Source organism: Sceloporus undulatus, chromosome 1 (genome assembly GCF_019175285.1).
Source record: "Sceloporus undulatus isolate JIND9_A2432 ecotype Alabama chromosome 1, SceUnd_v1.1, whole genome shotgun sequence".
NCBI classification, from domain to species: Eukaryota; Metazoa; Chordata; class Lepidosauria; order Squamata; family Phrynosomatidae; genus Sceloporus; species Sceloporus undulatus.
Window position 1 is genome coordinate 214,564,317 of NC_056522.1, and position 12,912 is coordinate 214,577,228.

Genomic DNA, 12,912 nt, shown 5'->3' on the forward strand with positions numbered 1-12,912 from the left:
GTTTTGTGCTTTGAGGTGGCAGAAGTGAGTCATAGGCAGAATGGTGAAGGAAAAGAGGGGAAAAGGTTTAAGTTCCTACTCCCTGTACATTTAATTAGTTATCCACTCCATCTTTGATGTACCCTGTCGTATAATCTGAAGTGTGAATGTTCTTTATCAGGCTGTTGCTGTTGGATATTGGAGTTCTAGCAAAACAAAAATTGAAAGTAGATCATGCAAGTCTGATGTTGCAACGTAATTTTGGGAGAGGGTAGCCACTGTAGATTGTAGCAACAAAAACAACACAGAGTCTTCTGGCACATTAGAATCTAACAAGTTTTATCTGGCATAAAACTTTGCAGATTCTAGAACATTCTTTGGTGGTGGAATCGATGAGACGTTACACCAAATAAACTGGGCTGAAATCCACCAAAGCTTAGACCAAATAAAATTGATTAACCTTTAAGATATCACAAGATTTGTTTTTTTTATATACAAAAGAGTTTGCTAATGATGTGGAATGTCCCATTCCTTTTAACCTCGGTGAAGAAAACAAAATGCTTAATTCAAATGGCCAGTGTAACATGTGCATTCAGAAAACCCTTTCCCTAATTTTGTGTGTTATTTATTTGTTTGTTTGTTTGTTTACTTAGTTATTACCTGCCTTTCTTAGGGTGAATGCCTTTTATTTATTTAATTATCTTAAATAATAGGGAAGAGACTTGGTTTTATAAACTGCAGGTTTTTTTCCTTGTGCTTTATGTCCTTCAAATTTCAGTAGCGATCCTTTTACCACAAGAATGATAGTGGATGTCAAACGTCCACAATGTGATCTTTTTCGCTAATGACCATTTTCAGTCATTGAGATGTCTTTAAAAAGAAATGGATTTCTCCATTACCTCTGGGTCCATCTAATAATAGGACCCCTGCTACCAAATGTGTCAACCATCCTTTTTATTCAATGGCATCACTTTCTAAGGCCTCACCAAGCGTGCTCTCCAAGGCTTAGAAACTCTTAGCTTCCAGCTGTTTTCAGAAAGGCCATGAGATAACCAACCATTGAAATGCTGCACAGCTTACTATGTGTAACAGTTCAGTGTTTGCATTGGCAAGCCTCGTGACATGTACAGTTGGCACAATTTTATTTTAAGCACTTTTAAATCAGATTTTTCTAAAAGAAAAAAATTAACACCATGCTGGCACTACACCCTGAATACTGTTAAAAATTGAGTTTTATGGCAAAGATGTTAATAACTATCTCAAAACAATATTGTTGGAGTTTATCAGACTCAAGTTTTGGACCCTGCAATTGCGCTAAGGAAGTGTAAAGAACGTTGCGAAATGACTGTTTTGCGCGATGTCTTACCACATTGCTTGCTTTTCCGTCATTTCCCCGTAATGTTATGTTAGCGCTACAATTGCGCGAAAGTTGCGATTTGCGTGATGCGAAACCATGCATAGTGGAACTGTCTACTACACCAGTGCTTTCCGTTTCTGTCGAGCATTTCGGATCAAAATCCTTGAGCATGCCCTTTGGAGGCTTTGGTGGCATCATGACCTTTGTGCTTCCAGGAGAGCGAGGGGTCCCCCCCCATCTTTAGGGTCCTATTTAGTGGAGGGGAGGGGGGAGAAGGAAAGAGCCGAAGGAAAAAGGGGAATCTGGATGCAAAGGATGACAGAAGGCAAAAGGGGAAATCAGGGTGGCTTTTGGTGGGGGGGGAGTGGAGAAAGTGATGGAAGAGGAGGAGGGGGAGGAGGAGGGAGGAGGGAGGAGCCGTGGGAAGAAGGGAGCCACGGAGGGCATCCTATAATGGAGCAGGAGGAGGAGGATGAAGGACCCAGGGCAGCTCAGAGGGAGATGAGGGTCGGAAGGAAGGAAGAGGAGGAGGAGGATTGCCCAGGGAAATAGGGCTGTGGAGAGGAGCTGGGGATGTGGGGAAATGGATGCAGCAGAAGCAGCCTCTTTTGACAATTTATGCACATGATTTTTGAGGTGCTTGCTTTCTTCTTGCTCCTGGAACTTAAGCACCATTATTATTGTTGTTGTATTATTATTATTATTTGTGTTATATGCGGGTGCTACAGTCAGAATGCCTGCGCTGCATTTCCATTTTATTCCCAACTGATTCCATGGGTCAGTTGGAACTGACAGGTCACTCTGTCTCAGCCTCAGTGGAAGGCAATGGCAAAGTGTAAGCAGGAGGAAAGGGGGCAGTTCAGGTCAGGTCAAAGGCAGGGCATGAACAGAGCTCCCATCAGGCACTCTCCTCCCTTTTTAAAAAAACTATTTTTGGCAAAATGAGCGCATGTTTTGTTGTGTTTTTTTCCTGGGGAGGGAGAGAGAGAGAGAGAGAGAGAGAGTGTGTGTGTGTGTGTGTGTGTGTGTGTGTGTGTATTTGTCCTTTGCAACAGTATCCCTTTGCTGGAAGTCAGCTAATAAAAGTGAAAGTGAATAATAAAAGGGCACTTTTTTTCCTTGGAGAATCCATGCTAAAATGGGAATGTTACAATCGAATGTTACATTTGTTGCTTTTGTCAATTAGGCAATTGGCAAAATGATACATGCTTTTGCAAGGAATTCAGGGACAGCTCTGAATTGCTTTTAAAAGTCATAAAAGAATGCATGACAATCGAATCCTTTTCTGGCATTTACGGTGATGAATATTATTATTATTATTATTATTATTATTATTTGTGCAAGAGGCATTCTGGGGTGGGAATGAGTGGGGGATACAGGATGCATTATTTTTATTATTAAATATATACACCTCTGTCTTTATTTTTATTTTTTCCATTATTTTTATTATTAAATATATACACCCCTGCCTTGATTTTTAGTTATTTTTTCATTATTTTTATTAATAAATATATACACCCCTGTCTTGATTTTTAGTTATTTTTTCAAATAAATAACCTCGCGGCTTGGAGGTTCCCTTTTTCTCTCAGCGCTGCCGCTCTTTGGATGACCCTTTGGGGTCCCTGACATTTGCAGCCTCCTAGGTGTTCATGCAGGGTAGTGGAATGGGGCTGGAATGGATGACCCTTAGGGGCCCATTACATTTGCAGCCTCCTCTGTGTTCATGCAGGGCAGAGGAATGGGGCTGGAATGGATGACCCTTAGGGGCCCTAACATTTGCAGCCTCCTAGGTGTTCATGCAGGGCAGAGGAATTGGGCTGGAATGGATGACCCTTAGGGGTCCCTGACATTTGCAGCCTCCTAAGTGTTCTTGCAGGGCACAGGAATGGGGCTGGAATGGATGACCCTTAGAGGCCCCTTTCATTTGCAGCCTCCTACGTGTCCATGCAGGACCGAGGAATGGGGCTGGGATGGATGACCCCTAGGGGCACCTTTCATTTGCAGCCTCCTAGGTGTCCTTGCAGGATGGAGGAATGGGGCTGGGATGGATGACTCCTAGGGGCCCCTTTCATTTGCAGCCTCCTAGGTGTCCTTGCAGGATGGAGGAATGGGGCTGGGATGGATGACCCTAGGCCCCTTTTCATTTACAGCCTCCTAGGTGTCCTTGCAGGATGGAGGAATGGGGCTGGCATGGATGACCCCTAGGGGCCCTTCATTTGCTGCCTCCTAGGTGTCCATGCAGGACCGAGGAATGGGGCTGGGATGGATGACCCCTAGGGGACCCTTTCATTTACAGCCTCCTAGGTGTCCTTGCAGGATGGAGGAATGGGGCAGGAATGGATGACCCCAAGGGTTTCCTTACATGCAAGACAAGGCAACCCCCCCCCCCCTCCAAGGGGTTGTCCTGAAAAAGGAAGGCCACCGGAAGGGAATGGGGTCAAAAAGCAGCCCAGCATCATGGGAACTTTGCAACCAGTAACTTTAGCGTTGTGTTGCGCTGCTGCCTACCACACCAAACCATTTCTGAACACATTTCGCAAGATAACGGGAGACCATGGCCTGGCTTCCACTTTTGCCCGCAATGCCCAAAAAGGGGAGGAATGACGTTTAAACTACGGGAGCATTGCGCAACGGGCTCCCATAGAAATGAATGGCGTCTGGAAGAACATCGCGCTTTCACATTATTGCGCAACGTTGCTGACGCTAACATTGCGTGATAGGCAGGAAAAATCGCCAAAAACTCGCGTCTGATAAACTCCGTTATCTATTTGCACATGTGACAAACTTCACAGCCAAGGACACCACTATGACGCTGACACTGTAGTAAAGGAAGGGACAGTATTGATGGGCCCTACCTTGGGCATGTCACACTCTTTCAGCCTCAGAGGATGGCAATGGCAAAAACCCTTCTGATGAAACTTGCCAAGAAGACCCCATGATAGGGTTGCCTTAGGTTGTCAGAAACAACTTGAAGGCACACAACAACAATCAGTAATCTATCCAGTGGACACAGATTGCCGTGGCTGAACATAGCACTTCTGAAAGTACCTCTCAATGGACTCCTAGCTGGACTGGAGGAATAGTCCTAATGCAAAGAAAAAAGAAGTAGCATCCCTTCTCCTTTCACTGCTTTCTTTTTAAAAACTTTTATTCTTTCCTTTCCACTGATTGAAAGCAGAGGTGGGGAATTATAGAGCTCAGAAATAACACATTACAAGTAAAGTAGTTGCCTGCCATGAGTTCCTTGTCTTGGTAATGGGACAACAAGAAAGCTACATTTCAAAAGTAGTATGAGTGGGGAATGACTTAATTTTATGGATATAATGAGCAATGTTTGCTGGTTAAACACTTTGTTTAAATGTTACTTTTAAACATTTTTAGAGAGTTTTAAAGACATTCTGGCAGGAATCTTTCATGCTGCTTTATCATACTGAGTCAGATATTGATCCATCAGTGGTTCCCAACCTTTGCTCCTCCATTTGTTTTGGACTTCAAATCCCAGAAGCCGCAGGTAACTTGGCCAACTGTCAGGAATTATGAGAATTCCTGAAGTCCAAAACATTTGGAGGATCAAAGGCTGGGAACTTCTGCGTCTTGCCCACTGTGATCAAGTCTGACTGGATCTCCTGGATTTTTAGCAGGATTCTTGGCTAGACCAGCCTGGAGATTTGTAACATTATTGGCTGATCTCCTCTCCAAAGGCTAACCAGGTCAATAGAGATCAAGTGTGTTCTGTGTGAAACAGTGGCTTGGCTAACATTTCTAAACAAAGTAATAATGATGGTGGTGACAACTGGGATCTTATTGGGTAGTTATTAATACAAAGAAATCACAAATGCATAACTCTTGGTTATGCATTTGTGATTGCTTTGTATTCGAGATCTCTACTTATTCTCTTGCTTAGGGGATATATAAAGACAGTTGGTTGGGGAGGGGCTGTTCTCCTGTCACTCAGGAAGCAGTTGACCAACATTTTTACACACACACACACACACAGACACACACACACCAAACAATCTCCATTGTGAGGAGGATTGTAACGGGGACCCTACTTCTACTTGTCTCAAAAGAGATTGCTCATGGAAGGGGGAACATGAGTTAGCTTCTCAAGTGACGGGGGACAGACCCATGTCTATTGCAGTATGTGCTTCTGCTGACTGGTAAGTGGATACTGGAGTTTGGGTCAAAATTCACTACTGCGGTTACATAGTTGTGTAGTGCATACAGAATTCCAGACTATTATTATTAATATTATTTACAGAATTATGTTATAAATTTACTAAATACTTCAAGTTACTTCTTAAACATGGGAATGCACAATGACAGTGAGTAAGTGTTAAAAGAGTCATAACAAGTAAGAAGTATAGCTCAGAGCCAGCATGGTATAATGATTTGGGTACTAGACTTTGACTCTGGAGACCAGGGTTTAAATCCCGACTCTGCCATGGAGGTCCAGTGGGTGACCTTGGAAAAGTCACACTCTCACAGCCTCAGAGTAAGACAAAGTCAAACCCCCTCTGAACAAATCTTAACACCATGCTGGCACTACACCCTGAATACTGTTAAAAATTAAGTTTCCTGACTTCTTGCAGGAACGCTTTCCCCCATATCATCCTCCCCGCACTCTTCGTTCTGCTGGGAAGAATCTGCTTCAACCTAAGAGGACTAGACTTTCGGCAGTGACCCAGTGTTCCTTTTCAGCAGTTACTCCTAGACTCTGGAATGACCTGCCAGACAAGATCCATCAGATTACCACCTTGGAAACCTTTAAAAAGGCTATTAAAGACAGATCTCTTCTGGCAGGCCTTTCCAGACTAGGTCCACCTCTATTTCCCTCCTCCCCCTTCCACTTCTCTCCTCTTTTCCCCATCCCCTTTTCCATCCTATCTGGACCCTGCTATACATTTCTTTTTTACAAATCTTCTACTGATTTTAACTGTGATTTTATACTATTGTTTTAATATCTCTCTGGTTTAATCTCTTTTTAGTATTACTATGTTTTTATACTGGGGGGAGCGATAGGTGTTTTTTTTTTAATTTTAACTGTATCTTGTTTTATTGTTGTAATCCACTTGGATTTCAAGTGATTAAGTGGAATATAAATAATAATAATAATTATTATTATTATTATTATTATTATTATACCAAGAAAACCCTTGGCATAATACCCATCTCAGGGTCACCGTAACTCAGAAATGACTTGAAATGACTTGAAAGCACACAACAACAGGTATAGTTTACTTTAAAAAAAAAAAAAGGAACTTCCCAAATTGTGTGAAATTATGAATATTAGCTCCAATGGAAGTCCTATAGATCAATAGCTATCCCCTATGTTGTTCCTGAGAAATCTATAGAATGGTCTCTTGCCTTTGCTAATGCTGGGCTACAGAGGTGTCTACAGTAACCTGGAGGGACCATGCATGGCCAGTTCTTCCACTCTGAGATGCACATGGCTGTCGTCCTAAGATTGTTGGATACAAAAAAAAAGGTAAAACAGTAAAACTAGAAAATTAATAACAATAAATAATATGAAGGAAACAAAACTGCTTGGGCAGACATAAAGGTCTGATAATCAGATTTCAGCTCCACCCCCAGCCCTCACCCCCCACAAACGTGGAAGCACATTTATTTAGTTAATTAGAATGCATTGTTCCAAACAATGGGATAACTGTGAAATATCTTCTGAAATATGGCTCTACAATCAGACAGACGAATGTATTTTAATACGTTTTCTCATCTGCTTCATCAGATTCTAGCATATAGGGCCCTTCAAACCTAATAGCCAGTAATCATAAATCAATTTAGCAGCAGAGTTTAGGAAATTGAAGACTGAACAGGTATTAGCATGACTGGAGGGCTCTGTAATCAGAACTGAGACCATATATCCTTCTGCAACAGATCAGATCCCTTTGTGCAATCTTCCCCACCCCTCTGTCTCTAACACACCTGTGAAATGAACACCTGGAGAGGGCTGCTGTGATTCAGTGTCTTCTTATGCAAAGACACAGCTGAATGTTGCATTCTGGTCATGCTGAATAGGGGATTTGAGGAGCTGCAGTACAAAAAAATTAACTTTTCCAGACAATGATCTTCCCTTCAGTGGAGACCTAGAAGAATGACCTACACAGAAACCGTAAGTGCAGGGGACTCCTCTAAGAAGGTGAAGTTTCTTCTCACACATTTTAAAAGGAAGTCATTTTGAGAGGGGGGGAAAAGTGTAGCATTATGTCAGAAATATATATATAAACAGTTCTTTTAAATTTGGAAAGCCCGGGCTTTCATCCTGTTGATAGTGGGTGTTTCCCCAGATTGCCCCTGCCATCCACACACCAGACAAACTTCACTTGATCTCATTCATGTGAATGCATACCACCATTCTAGAGTCCTACTACTGCCATCCCCACATTTAATCTAACTTCTCAACTGTGCCTGCCTTCAGCATACATTCAGCATAACCACATAAAGGGTAATACAGAAATAACCAGGCTAAGCCTGGCTTCAACCATCAATAAATATGTTAGGGACATCTCCCCAGTAAAGAACAATGAATGATAGTCTGAAGGCAGGCCTTCTATATGCCCTGGGCTCCCTTTATGAAGGAGATAACCCTTCAGAACCAGGAGCAATCCAGGCGTATTCACACTACACAGTTATAGCATTATGATTCCATCCTATGGAATTATTATTATTATATTTATTTATATCCTGCTCTTTTCCCAGAACTGGGACCCAGAGTGGCTCACAACATTAGAACATTAATAAAATATTAAAAGAGCAGTACAATTAAACAACACAATATAAAAGTGATACATTAAAACAGAATTGAATTGTTACAATATTAAAATATTCCCATAGAATCCTGGGATTTGGAATTTAGGGAGGGATAGTCAGAATTATTCATGCTATAGTAGCTGTGAAAGCTGGACATTGTAGAAAACTGATGGGAAAAGATTCAGCTCATTTGGAATGTGATACTGTAAGACAATTTTACAGATACCATGGGCCAGTGATGTAGACTCGAGTCAATTAGATTCAAGTCACTTCACTCACTCAACTTGGTCTTGACTCCACAATAAGTGATGCATCGACTCGACTTGCATATTTTTAGCAGCAGACTTACTGACCTAACTTCAGAAACATTATGGAATGGAATGGAAAACAATTTTCCTCCTTTGAAAATACTTCTGTCTCATTGCTTTTTGCCTACCAGTCACATGATGGAAGCAGTACTTTATATTTGCTGTGCAGGAAGCCCTTGTTTCCTGAAGGTCTCTGTCTCAAACCCATTACTTAATGCATTTGCTGTTCCAATCCAAGAAATGCACCCCATGCTATAGGCGAGATTCTGACCTGCTACTCCTTGGAAAAGCTTTAGATGGCTCTTACAATGTGCAGTGAGAATGAGCTGCTGAGTAGACCTAAACTTCCACCTCAGTCCCAGAGCTCAGAGCACATTTCTCGGGGGGGGGGGGGGGGAGTGATAGGTAATGGGATTGAAGTGAGAGTTGTGGTCTATTCAGCAGCCTGTCTCTGCTGCATATCAAAGGAGCACACACTACTACCTCATCTTTTTTTTCCTGTTAAAGCTGGCTTCCAGACTTGAGATTTAACTTGGAAATATCTTGCAAGGACCTGAGACTTAAAGGTAGAGACTTGAGACTTGACTTGAGGCTTCGACTAAAAGACTTGAATACATCACTGCCTTGGACTACCAAAATGGCCAATAAATGGGTCCAAGAGCAAATCAGCCTGAACTATCTCTCAAAGCCAAAATGACTAAACTGAGGTAATCATACCTTGGACATATGAGATGGCATGATTCATTAGGAAAGACAATAACACTTAGTAAGCTAGAAGGAATTGGGGAAGAAAGAAAGGTGGATAGACTCAATCAAGGAATGCACAACTGCCCTGAGTTTGCAAGACCTGGGCTGGACTGTTAATAACATGGCATCTTAGACGGTTCTCATTCATAGGGTCACCATAAATTGAGTCAACATGACAGCAATTAACAAGAGCATATTCAGAATTCTCAGCCAGAAAACTCAAGCGCCTCTATAAACTATGAATCCCAAGACTCCATAAGATGTAGTCATGGCAGTTAAAGTGGAATCATAGCATTATAATTTGTAATGTGAAAGGGCCACAGAATTCATGTCTCCATAGAAAAAGATCTTGTGTGTGTACATTTGAATGTATATAAGCCTCCCCATGGTCATGTACTGGCTGTTGGGCATGGCTGGTAAATGTGTTGGTGTCGCATGATGGGGGAGCTATCCAAATATATTCAAAAGAGATCCTTCATGCATTTTGCACCCATTGTAACTAGATGTTCTATCAGAACTTACACACAACTGCATGCACATAGTCTCTGTACACCTCATTGATAGGGTAACCAGAGTGAAAACTGGAGAAGGTTCCTGTAATTTTAATAGTTGTGTAAAAGGAATTTCAGGGAGTGTTGCTTGCTTCCTGGTTGTATGAAAGGCAATGCCTGCAGAAATTCCTTCTTTTATATAAACATTTTTGCCTACCAGTCACTTGATGGACAGGAGCACTGCTTATTTTTTCTCTGGCTACCCTACTCATTTATGTATCCTATATTTTGCAGAATTCCTTCTATATAGCAAGATCCTGTACACATGCAACTTTCACATGTGCAGATTCTGTTGAGAAACCACTTCATGAATGGAGAGACTGGGAGTGGAGACCATGGCACAATGATGGTCTCTATTCATATTCATACAAACAGTTGTTTCCCCATATCCTGCTCAGGCCTTTTCTTCATCTCAACTTTTTACTTTCAGACCACAGACTTTCAGAGCAGCTTCTAGTCTAAAAGCATTAAAACATAATTTATGCATAACATCATTCATAATTTAAATGTCAGCCTCAGCACAATAACACAAACAAATTCCACTCCAATATTAAACAAGAGATGTAAGAGCTTACATTAAAAGGCCCAGGCAAATAAAAATGTCTTCACTAGAAATCGAAAAGACATCGGAGTCAATGTGAGATTTCCCTAGAGAAAATGCTCCTCAACAGGGGTCACCTAAGAAGGCTTTTCCATGGTCAACAGCATCTGTTCTCAGTTTGGCTAATAAGGGTAGGATCAAGAAGGACATGTAAGGATGGTCTTAGAGGTCTAGGTGATAAAGAGGTGGAAGTCAACCACAATCATAGTGAAATGTGAGGATCTAAAGGCCTGAACAGTCAGGCCAAAGTAAAGCTGCTTCAGGTCACTTTGGAGGTATGCTGTTTAAATGATGCATGCATCCTAAGAGGCTGGAAGCTGTGCAAAAGCCACACTCCAGTTCTAAGGACTGGAGGAGAGCTTTGGTGCAGCTTCTGGCCTCTTAAAATGCATGTGTCATTTAAGCAGCATACCTCCAAAGTGACCTGAAGCAGCTTTATTTTGGCCTATATGTTCGGGTCCTTTGTTTCATTGAGTTCTGTAATTAGTTTTGAATTGACTTCAGTTTGATGTACTGATCATGATTTTTTTTTTATGGTGGATTTGGAAGATGTTACCAACATAATATAAAGATGTCCTCATTTATGAAGGATTATTGTGATTCCTCCAAGTTGAGTATGAAATTGTCCTTGGAGTACATGAAACTTCAGTGGACATGTAGATTACAACAGTGAAAGAAGTCTTCAGCACTATGTTATTATTCACCTGGATACAGTTCCTGGGTTGTAATCCCTTGGTTTATAGATAGTTTGATCTGAATGTACCCATTAAAGGTAAACGCTTAAGCAGATCTAAATTATGGTGGAGAAAGGGGGGGACATATTGGTATTGGACTGTGTAAGAGGTTTTATTTATGAAAATGGGATAAATCTGGTTGCTTCCATTTCCTGGAAGAAAGATAGAAATCAGTAGGTTTTCTTAAATGTGGGGGGGGCAGGTGGAAAGACATTATTAAACTGCAAAAGATCTGCCAAGAGAATCAAATGAACCTCAGAAAGTTGGAAGCCAACACTGGTTTCTGTCTTTTTTTCAATATTGGCAAGCCCTTTGCCTTACTTTTGCATATGTCTATGTTTGTCTGGTTAGGGCTGGGGTGAGATGGGGTGGGTGTTATTTGTGGGTGGATGTTTTTATCTTGGGAGATTCTGAGCACCACTTCTTTGCCTTCTGTGAAATGAGTATGCTGTTGAGCTTTGTGGGGGACAATTAGGTAGTTTGGCCTTTGAAGTTAAAATCCTAGCTCTGCTTTGTACAGTATTCAGTTTCTCGACCAAGTTTTATTGCTTTCCAAACCTCTTCCATATGCTGAAAGGTGGGGGGAGCCCTGTGGGTTCAAAGGAGTGGTCTGAACCTGTGGAAATCAGCTGCGCTTTGTACACATTTTGCTGGGAAAACTACTTTTCTTTTGGCCTCACCCGGTCACCAGGTCCACTGGTGGCTTCAGTATCAGTGGGACAGTGAATTCACCCCAGCTTTTTCTCTCAACTAAGAAGCATCAACTAACCTCCTATTGGAGGCTGGGTTTAGCACTTTAGATAACAGGTTTAAAGTTCAGTCTAGTAGTCAGTGTGGCTTCTTCACTCTGCTGATGTTGAAGCTGCCAGTGGAAATGGGTGTTTTCTGACTAGCCACCTTGGCCATAGCAGGGATTTTATGAACGGAGCAGGTCTCACTCCCAGAGCAGGACTTTGTGAGCATGCCCATGACACCCTTCCAAAATTCCAGATGGTGGCCTGTTACAGACTGCCAAAATAAAGCTGCTTCGAGTCTCTTTGGAGGTATGCTATTTAAATGATGCATGGGTCCTAAGAATACGGAAGCTGTACCAAAGCTTCACTACAGTGCTTAAGAATGGAGTGTGGCTTTGGTGCAACCTCCGGACTCTTAGGACCCATGCATCATTTAAATAGCATACCTCCAAAGAGACTCGAAGCAGCTTTATTTTGGCAGTCTGTAACAGGCCATAGTCTCCTGCTTAAAAGTTGGAGGACCCCCCATAGACATTACCTGGCACTGTTGGTACACAGCTGTTTACTTCTTCTCATTTCCAATTATCTTGATACTTCATTTTGTGAATGACAGTCCTTGCTAAATACATGTAGTGTGTCTATTTTTCAGAGAGTCTAGAAAAATAAGAACAAGTTACCAATTATACCACATTTTTCATATATACCCATGATTCCACTGATTCCAGTGCCAGTTGCTTAATTTGTTAGCACTGCCATTCTGTAGCAATGGCACTGGAAGCTGCTATAACTGAAGTCTTCTGTTGTGTTACTTCAGGAAGAAAGTTGTGAGTTTGGTATAAATAGAATATCTTGTTTTCAATTAATGTGGCCCATAAAGTGCTCCCTGCCCCCTTATTTCCAGGCTACTATCACTGAGTTCTAAATCCAGCAATGCATAAAATATACAAAGGTTTAATAAAACATCAAAAATGGCACTTGGTGGAAAGAAACTGACGGGCCAGTTTCTCCCACCAGAACCTGCAGTGTTTTCAGCTGTTAAGCATCATGTATTATGCATGCTTTCTTAAAAGGAAAATCAAATAGGTGGTTGTGATGGGGCGAGGAGATGGGGGAAACAAGCTCTGTGTTCT

At 41.8% G+C, this 12,912-nt stretch overlaps 1 protein-coding gene across 10 annotated transcripts in view; it reads left to right on the forward strand.

Moving 5' to 3' along the window:
* Window positions 1-12,912, forward strand: part of KCNH7 (potassium voltage-gated channel subfamily H member 7) — a 395,432-nt gene that overhangs the window by 314,623 nt on the left and 67,897 nt on the right. The window lies entirely within an intron of this gene.